Here is a 9921-nt window from a genome sequence, read left to right as displayed (position 1 = left end):
TTTAGATCCAACATCTGCCTAACTCTGCCGTGCAGCCGGCTCTGCTCTGGTAGACACAGCCGACACCTCAGATGGGTTTAGACTCTGACGCCTGGTAATATTCTCCGCCTCAGGTGAAAACCTAGGCTCCGGTATTGAATCCAGCAGGTGTTGGGATATGAAAACTCAGCTCCTGAGTGGGATTTTCCATTTGAATTCATCAATCTGATCTCACTTCCCCGTGTGTCAAAAGTTATTCCTGAACTGTTCGCCATAAAAAGGTCGTTGGAGAGCAGAGAAGAAATGACTGACTTGATACTTTAACATAATCTGTTGATATAATAGTCTAATATATATATATATGTGTGTGTGTGTGTATATATGTGTATAAGAGCTGTAAACATTGTGTTTCTTCCAAACACAGATCCTTCCTGCGTGCTGGAGGATTTCTCCACATCAGAGTCCGTGGGTGTGAAAATAAAGCTACAAGGTTTGATATTTACCACTGTCGGGAAAGAAGGCATTAACGTTTGGAGCTAATCTGATTTGAAGAGCAGCAGAGCAGCGTGAATTTCCCCAGAAAAAGACGGTTTTGCTGCTACCCCCCGTCCGTCCACACCCCTCCCCCCCCTCTTAAAACTGCACAAAAATGGAGTTGGAAGAGAATAAGTGCCGACTTATATTAAATGTGCGAGGTCTGACACGGATCTGAAAAGTCAGCCGTAAATGAGACAGGAACGCAACAGATATGTGTCTATGGATTTTTTTTATTTTTTTTTATTTTTATAAAGCACAGAGAGTGACTTTTTATTTTATTTCTGGTTTCTGCACACAGTAATAAAAACATGGTTTTAATGTTGACGTTAGCGGGTCAGCAATTTGGAAATGGTTTGTACAAGAAAGAAAGAAAAAGAAAATGAAAGCGTCTATATCGATAGTGGCCTTTTTTTAAATCAGTGAACTGAAACTCTTGGCTCCCATTGGTCCTGATGCTTCAGTCAGATCTCCACTAACGTCACTGACTGTGGTTTAACCATCATTTCCTTCCATGGAGGTCAGTTCAGTGTCTTAGAGACAAATTAGTTTTTACATCAGCACTCATGGAGACCAGTGTGTGATGAAGTTTGAGGCGTAGCTGTTAATGCACAGTACAGCGCCTCCACCTGGCTGCTGTGAGGAACTGTATCTGTCCTGTTTAATGAAAGTACTGATCATTACAGTTGGAGGATGAAACGTTCTCTTCTTTAAATGTAAAGTGAAGTTCTTTTCCTTCTTTGTTTCCTGTGTTTCTCCAGTGTTCACACCCTCCTCACCCCCCACCTGAGTTTCCCTCCACAGTGATGACTTAACCTGCCTCACCTGTGTCTTGTTAACTCCTCCCCTTTTTCATTTTCTAACCCTGTCTTTTCCTCCTTCCATTTCATCAGTTTTTTTTTCTTTTCCCTGAGATGGACTTCTGGATTCTTTGCTACGTGTTCTTCAATCCAAGTTATTCTCCACTCTGAGTAAGTGCCCCCCCCTCACCCTCCGCCCACCAACTTGATTATTACAAGCACTCCTATGTGTAAGTGTGGCTCTTGTCCATGTACTCAATTTTGAAAAAAAAAATCATTATATTTTCTCAAGAATGTAGCATTAGAGCCTGAGACCCAGAGATCAGTGTTGATAAGAATTCTAGTGTGAGGTTCCAGTGTTTCTGTGGTAAACAAAAAAATTAAATACAGTTAAGATGGCCTTAAAATTCTTTTTTTTTTTTTTTTGTAATTCTGTCTCTAAGTAGTTTCTCTGAAGGACCAAGGTCACAGATGTCACGTTGATCCTTGGTCCTTTCGTTTCCTCCCACATTCTTTTTTTTTTTTCTAACCTCTGCGTTCAGGTTATGAAAGCTCTGCCTCAGATGTCCAATGATCAGTGACTTCTATTCTTTCAGATGATGAAGCATTTTTTCTAAGTCTCAGCTCTGGACTGGACTGGAGTGGAGTGGAGTGCTGCATGTTTAGGGTAAACCTGCAGTTTGTTTGTGTTTTCGTGTCTTTTTGAAGTGAGCTTTTCACAGACGTTCAGCCTCAAGTTAATCCAGTTTAATCTGCGCCAGTTGAAGTCTGAAGGCTTGTGAAGCCTTTTTTTTTTTTTTTGAGAAAATACATTTTTGATGTCTGGAAACAATTTGATGGGTTTGACAGCAGAGAGAGAAAAGGTCTCCGTGATCACGACTCTCCTCAGATTAATGATATTTCCAGAAAACTGCGCTGAGAGTTTCCTGTCCTCTGTCTCTTCTACTGTGAGCAATTACTGCAGGAAGTTGGCCAGACAGAGAGAGCTGAGAGAGAAGGAGAAATAAACTTTCTTTTAAAGTAATTTATTGTGATTTACAGATTTTAAAAGGGACTTCTTGAAAGTTGCATCTCCCCTGATTTAATTAAAAGGAAGAAGTTTCACTTACTTTATTTTTTAGTCCCGTTAAAAAACTGCTGCCCACCTAGAGTTCACCACAGGGTGTTGTAAGATGGCATGGTTGTTAAGCGATTCGTCCAGTAGGGGGCAGACCCCTTCCTTCTGCTTTGCATCCTATTTTGACCATAATGTTGTGATTTCTCTGTCCTTGAACGACATCGTAGATGACAGGTTCTCCTCAAACTGTTCTGTTGTTGCCCTCTTCTTCTCTGTTTCTATCTGGTTGCACACCGGTTTTACTGCACAACACTGCCCCCGTCCAATTGTCTGTGGTACTGCGTAGTTTCCTGTAGTTGTTTACTCATCTTGAATCCCTCCAAAAATTACTGAAATACACAGAAAACAACCGCAGGAGATGGAGGAACGTCTCTGTTGACGTTAGATTCGAGGCATCGATGTTTTAGACTCGGTGGTATTCTACTGGACGTGAGGTGAGATGATATCGGCCGACCGATATTATTGGACATCCCTAATGGAAACCAATGAGAACTAAGTCCTGTAAAGTTCTCCAAACCAGAAGCTGTAGCTCTCTGAAGATCTCAGCACGAGGTTTAACAGATGTAGGCAGCAGCCGATGAAAAGTTTCTCATAAGACTAAATATAAAAACCCAGATTTGTTCCACAGCCTGTAGTGCAGTGAGTGAGTTTTGACCTGACGTAACATGAGCTGAGCTTCCAGGCACAAGAAGACGTTTGTTGTTGAGATACTACAGAAACAGAAACGGTTCAAAGTGAGTGTACGAGTTGGTGATCTGTTTGTACGTCTGTGGTAACTAAGTATGGGATCACTTCAGTGTAGAAAGTGTGTGTGTGTGTGTATCCGTTGTTTGTGAAGTCTAGTGTATCCACACACAGATTCTGTAATTATTCTTGAATACACACTTTAGAAGCCGTTCCTCTTTACTCCAGAGCCGTTCTCCCTCAGCGTCTCCGTACAGATTGCTGCTCGTACGTCCATTTTGCCGAGGACGGAGACACAGTCATCACTCACGACTAAAACTGTGGCTAAATATTTTCAGCTACATTTATGGATCTGTGACAGGCTAAAAATCTGACGTGGTGATAAAGACGAGGGTGTGTGTACTGTAGGGGGACAGATGTGTTTCCTGTGCAGATTGTCTCACAAACCAGATCATCCCGTGTGAGAGCAGCTGAGGACCAGAACGTCGTCTTCGTGGTAATAACACCAGCTCCTAACTTCACATTTCCATCTGCGTTCCTCTGCGTCTCTGCAGGAGGGAGGGAGGGGGGAGGGGTGGAGAACGATGGAGAGAGAGAGAACGATGGAGCGAGACATTTGTCCTCTAGTCTCTGGTCACATTTGGCGTTGATTGATTGACAGATCTGCTCTCGTGAAACCTATACGTTTTCTTAAATGGCCAAAGGGACAACTTTTACCTCTCTCTTTTGTCCATTGTTGAATTCCTCCCTCGGGTTCATGTAGTAACTTTAGTGCAGCACACACAAACCTTTCTGACTGGCCGGCCACAATTGTCCATAAACTGAACAGGGGAATGTCATGTAAAAGTCCTGCACTAAGGCTAAAATGCTTTTATCATTTTCTACGCCATCTATTGGGGAAACATAAGTATTGCAGGGAAAACGGAGAAGCATAATGATAATATAAATTAAATTATATAATTTGGAAAAGTTTGGTGGGCCGGATTAAAAACCTGAACGGGCCGCATCCGGCCCCCGGGCCTTAGTTTGACCATGCATATATACATATATGTATATATATGTATGTATGTGTAAACATATTTACAAATATTCTATTATGATGGTAGATTTATAGATCAGCCAATCACTGTTGACTTGTATCCTCCTCTGTAATAAGAAACAGTGTGGAGAGAAATAAAAAGAACAGATGACAGAGATTAAGTTGAGAGAGAAAAAAGAGAGAAGAAATGAGAGAGGATTGTTGGATTTAAGAGGAACAGAAGGACAAGGAAGCCAACAGGTGTGAAAGTGTTTTCTACTGAGGGCCAGGCTGCAGCTCATTTAGGTAAGAGGAGGCAAGGAAGGAGACAGGAGGCAAGGAAGGAGACAGGAGTCAAGGAAGGAGACAGGAGTCAAGGGAACGAGCTCAGACGGAGAAGCTGAATGAAAGAGCGCCACGGGTTTGATTTAACACGGCTTGTTTTTATGAGGTTGTTAACTCCTGCTCTTTTTGCTTTGATGAAAGTGATCTTTATTTTATAAACCCCCTCTCCCTCTCCCTCACCCTCACCCCCGTCTCCCCCATCTTCATCTTCATCTGTCTCCTCAGGTAAATTATACACTAAAATACATCCAGTAGTTATAAAAATGAAGGATGTTTTTCCTCACGCAGTCAATATTCCGCACCTCATTTAGATTTTTTATACCGCAATATCACAGAAGCAAACAATCCCACGTTTGCACCGTCAAACATTTCTTCAAGTACTTTTACAGCAGATATTTCAGCTTCTCTCACTGAATATTGATCAGGTGGTCCATCCAACCAACACAAAATAGTTTTGGTTTTTAAAATACCCATGTGATAAACAGGTCGGCTCGACTGACCACTGAACGCCAACATTTAGCTACAACTTTTTTATCCACACACATAAATCTTCAGAGCCTTTTTTATCCTGAATATAGTTATATATAAAGTTGACGTACCAAAAAAGTATATATTTTTTTTCTTAATTTTAATGACAAATATGGACATAGCTATGTATTTTAAGCAAATGAGTGCATATTTAGTAATTTTTTTAAGGCAAATGAGTGCATATTTAGTAATTGTTCGAAAAACTTATTTTTGAAATCCAGCAGATCGTTATCAGTCAGATGCTGCAGACTACAATCTATTAGGACCAGACTGTTTGTACTGTATATTATGGCTGCCTGTGGTTTGGTCTTTTGTAGTGGGGGGGGGGGGGTGTGTGTTGGGTGGGGGTGGGGGGGGGGGGGGGGGGGTGTTGTATCAGACTGAAGGACTCCCATTAAATGGCCTCGTTCTCACTGCAGCCAAATAAAGACCTTTCCACAGAGCAACAGCGGTGGGTGTGATTGCATTATTGATTTGTTTCAGCAGAATTGTCAACTCTTCACCTCCTCACCACTGGTGCACTTCTAACATATTGGCTGTAATGTCAAGTGGGAGATCATTTTTAACACCCAGCGGTGCTCAGAGATAACAGGAACTTTCTAAAAATGTCTCTGTAACAAATAATCGCTAAGGGTCTAAAAGGAAGTGGCTAAGCGGCAGCATTTATTAAAAAAAAAAAAAAAAAAAAAAAAAAGAAATTGTTTTTATGATGCAGTGTGACTTAAAGTGGAGTCATTTTCTGAAAGTTAAATATATGACCTTAAACTACCCCATACTCTGGAGACTGATAGTATCTGTGGTGTTAGGATGATAGCCCCATAAACTGATATATATTTGCTTTTGAACTGAAGGACCAACATGGACAGTACAGTGCACTTCTAACTGAACCATATATTCAGAGTGAAAATTTGGGATCTGCAACCTATGGCTCCTGTTCCACATGCAGATCATGGCTTTTAAACATTGGCTCCCTGTGAGATCATAATTGATCAAAATGATGAAACTAATAAACCAAGATGGAGAGATACAGGCTGCAAAGGCTTTTGGGAAATATATTTCTGTGTAATGAAGAAGTACTATTTGTAATTAATTAAAAAAAAAAAAGTTAAAATCAAGAAAGGTTAAAGTCCAAGCAGTGGTTAGGGTCAGGCACCGGTCTAATCCTGTTTTGGTTCATCATTATACCATAACAGCCATAAAAAAAGTTTTGTTTTCCCTCCTCGCTGCCTCCCTGACTTCACCCATAAACCAGTTGGCACCGCCCTGATTTGTGAGAGCTCGTCGTACGTCTTCTCCACACTACAGTATGTCAGTTGTATGTCTGTGAACCACAGCGTCCGTGAGCTACGAGGCACTTTTATGGCGGTGATTTGTTTTTCCTGGACGCCAAAGTTAATATTAATGGATTTATCGCTAAGAAAAGTTTGCAGTCCATCTGAAGGGGGCAGCAGAGAGGAGGTTAGATCAGGAACAATGGTTTGGATTTGAGTGATTAAAATAAGAACACGGCTGAATCAGAGGAAGACTCCTGAATGAGAGTGGTACTCCTCGGAGTACTGCTCAGAGTACTGCGTACTATAACAGATGTTTTGAGCTCAATATATTTGCTTACCTAGACTGTTACCATCATAGTAGTAGTTGTAGTAGTAATGGTAGTAGTAGAGTAAAGGGACATCTGTAACTTTCTAGTTTAAAACATTTCAAACAGAAAGTATTTGTGCAGTGACTGTACTACATTACTCTCTAATACTAATACTCACTGGTCAGTGAGGGAACAAAAAAAAGATTTCAATGTAAATAACTTTTAAGATGAATGATCCCCCAGAGTCCACAGCCAACGTCTTTTAAAAGCATGTGTGTATCTGAGTGTTACTCTGGAGGTCATTTCCTTACAGAAAACTGGAGGTAATTTATGTGCATTTCTACTGTATATGTGTGAGCCAGAGCTCTTTAGTGCCCATTAGCTGTGTGTTTTTTCTTTCTTAAATAGGAAATGTAATGGATTGAAGGTTGTTGGAAGGATAATGCTGTTTTTAAATTGTCCCTCCTCTTCCTCCTCCTCCTCCTCCTCCTCCTCTGTAAAGGAATCCAATACTTTTTTCTGGACCTGTAAAAGCATGAATAAAAAGAAATGAGTTTTGGCTCAGTGTCTGTGGCAGTGTTTCAGGATGGAGCAGGGAGAAGAGATGAGGTATAATATATGCCATGAGGGGGCGTTACTACAGGGCAGGTGAAGCAGGGAGCTTGTCAGGGGTGGAATGGCGCCCCCTGTTGACCAGGAACCACAAGAATGTCTAAAGTAGTTTAGACCTAGTCTGCATGACTGTTTTGATTTGAAGAACCAATCCCAGAAGTCACGGGTCAAAGGTCAGTTTAGAGTAAACTACTTGGAGACAAACCAATAACTTCATCCTCCATGTTTTTAGATGAAGTAACTAAAACACTCTGAAAACTCCACATGTAAAGACCATCACCTACCACTAGGAGGCCGGCCACCGACCTTCTTGCTGTAAGACAAAAGCACTAAACCAGGGGGTGTCAAACATACGGCCTGGGGGCCAAAACCAGCCCGCTAGAGTGTTCAATTTGGCCCACTTGATGAATAAATTTAGAGGGAAAAAAAGCATTTAAACTTTTTTTAAAAACTTTTTTTTGCTTTATAATCATGTGTTTTTGTGACTTTTTTAAGAACAATTTACCCTTTAGAATTTTCTTTTTTTTATTACTGATTTCATCTTGGACTGACCACTGAACCAGGTGTATACTGGTGGTGGTGAGTCCGCCCTCATCATCAGTCATGTATGATCAGTGTTGAGATTCATATATCCTGAGGTGGAAAACTACAGCTTGATTTGTCTTTTCACTTGACATGGATATAAAACAGAGCAGAAGTCGGTGTGAAAGTTAAAAATCAGCACATTTCTTGACGCTCCCTACCTGATAAATTTACTGTGCTGATTAATTAAACATCCTAATGCTTGCCCTTCATCCTTGTTGCAGAGGTTTGGTTTTGGAACTGTCCACCTTTTTTACAGGCCCGTATTATAAATGCTCCACATCCTGGTGATATATGAGCACTGCAGCGCTGCATTCTAATTACAACAAAGACTCTAATGTTCCCGCCTGAATCTGCGGCACCCCGCTCACTCTCTGGTTCCTAAGAACTGAGATAACAGCATTTAAATGTTACATACATAACATGACAGATGTATTTCACGCTCACACGCGACTTTTAACTTAAGACGGCGTTTAAAATACCGCTGACTTTGTCACCTCACTCCCTGAATCTGAGGATACGGTGTCAAAAAATGGACAGTTCTGACCATCAGGAACAAACCAGCGGCACTTAGGCTCATAGGGTTAGCTAGCTAGTATTATGATGATAACTCATAGGGTTAGCTAGCTAGTATTATGATAATAACAACAGAATCTTTAAAAAATATATATGAAATATAAATCACTGTTTATACACGTACACTATGTGGGGGAACACAGGGTTGGGGGTTTGGGGTGTAACAAAAGTACTCTGATAAAATACTCTTATATTTAGAGGCAGAACAGGTAGAAGCCGATTTGACAGCAGTGACAAAAGTGAAGGAATGATTATGCTAATTTAATTTGAATATAAATTACTGGAGGAAAGGCAGTGACAAAGACAAAGAATGAGCTCTGGACTTTTATCTGCAGTTCTTAAATCCACCACTACCAACAGGGTGAGGTCAGAAAGGCTAAAAACAATTCACTCCACCATGGGAGTTTCCCCCAGTCGTCTAGGCGTACAGCTGTACGACACAAGGAGAGGTTGGATTTACAGTAACTGAACCAGAGTTATCTCTTTATCGAGAAAGGCTTTGGGACTCTTATTTTAATGTGACCGAATGGCATTTTCTTCAGAGATTCTTGTGGTCAACTTGAACAGATATGGTTTCAAACTAGCTTTCTAAAGCTTGGTTTGTGTTTCGTTAACTAGTCTTTTTCATGGTTAACCACAGATATGACTCTGAGCACTGAGGGTGGTGTAAGGAAAGTCATCGGGTGTAAAGATCACTTGTTTTTGATAATTGAAAAATTGTTTTTGCCTGAAGTTGTTAAAATCAGATGGAAAACAAATCTTTAAACGTTTTGGAAATTTTGAGGAACTCTTACTTAAGGTTTTAAAAACCCAGAGTCATTAGACATGAGACTAAAATGATGTCATTGAACTGAGTCACTCCCTGATGGTATATTCATTACGTACCAGTCAGCTCCAAGTGAAAGTGTCTGTGATGACTGTTATATTTACCAGTTGTGTGTTCAGTCAGACCGACTGTAGCCTGGAGCAGATTACGTTCAACGGTAAATGCCTGCGTACGGAGAACTTTGATTATCCTTCTGCCTCATCGTAGCCACAAATCAAGTACAAGACATAAACACTCACTCCCTAAATGCACTGGCACTGAACCTGTGAGTGATTTGTGCACTGGTTCAGTCCGACTTTGAATTGATTCCCAAACTGAACTGAACTGTAAATGTGGGAGGAGAGAGCAGAAGGTGGAGGGACGAGGCTGAAGGAGATATGAGATCAGGTGTTTTAGAGGCTCGTCGTTTTTTTTTTTTAATTTTGTTCCCCATTACAGATCGAATACTAATCACAGTGTGTCCAGACTGTCTTCAGGTTAAGACACGTCTCCTACAGTCGTACCATCATATCTTGCATCTCATTTGATCAGTTTTCAAGACAATCAAAAAATCCAGAATCTGGAGGATTTACAGAAGCCATCAAATTTATTTAAGCTGTGTCAGATTTTTGATTTATCTCTGTCTGATCGGATTAGATTTCAGTCGTTAGGTGAGACAGAGAAGCAGGTTGTCTGTTCTGGAGACAGAATTCTCCGATGGAAAACTTCACTTTCAGAAGTTAGTTAGTGTTCGCCAAA

General features: G+C 40.8%; 1 long non-coding RNA gene across 1 annotated transcript in view; it reads left to right on the top strand.

Moving 5' to 3' along the window:
* Positions 1 to 1405: 1405 nt before the first annotated feature.
* The window catches only part of LOC112486983 (uncharacterized), a 19297-nt gene continuing 10781 nt past the window's right edge, over positions 1406 to 9921 (top strand). The window contains exon 1 of the long non-coding RNA XR_003049627.1: positions 1406 to 1484. This is a non-coding gene — a long non-coding RNA (uncharacterized LOC112486983). The remainder of the gene's footprint in view (positions 1485 to 9921) is intronic.

This window comes from Cynoglossus semilaevis, chromosome 4 (genome assembly GCF_000523025.1).
Source record: "Cynoglossus semilaevis isolate Cse_v1.0 chromosome 4, Cse_v1.0, whole genome shotgun sequence".
Lineage (NCBI taxonomy): Eukaryota > Metazoa > Chordata > Actinopteri > Pleuronectiformes > Cynoglossidae > Cynoglossus > Cynoglossus semilaevis.
Note: the sequence above shows the minus strand (reverse complement) of the source record. Positions and strands in the feature narration are given on the sequence as shown.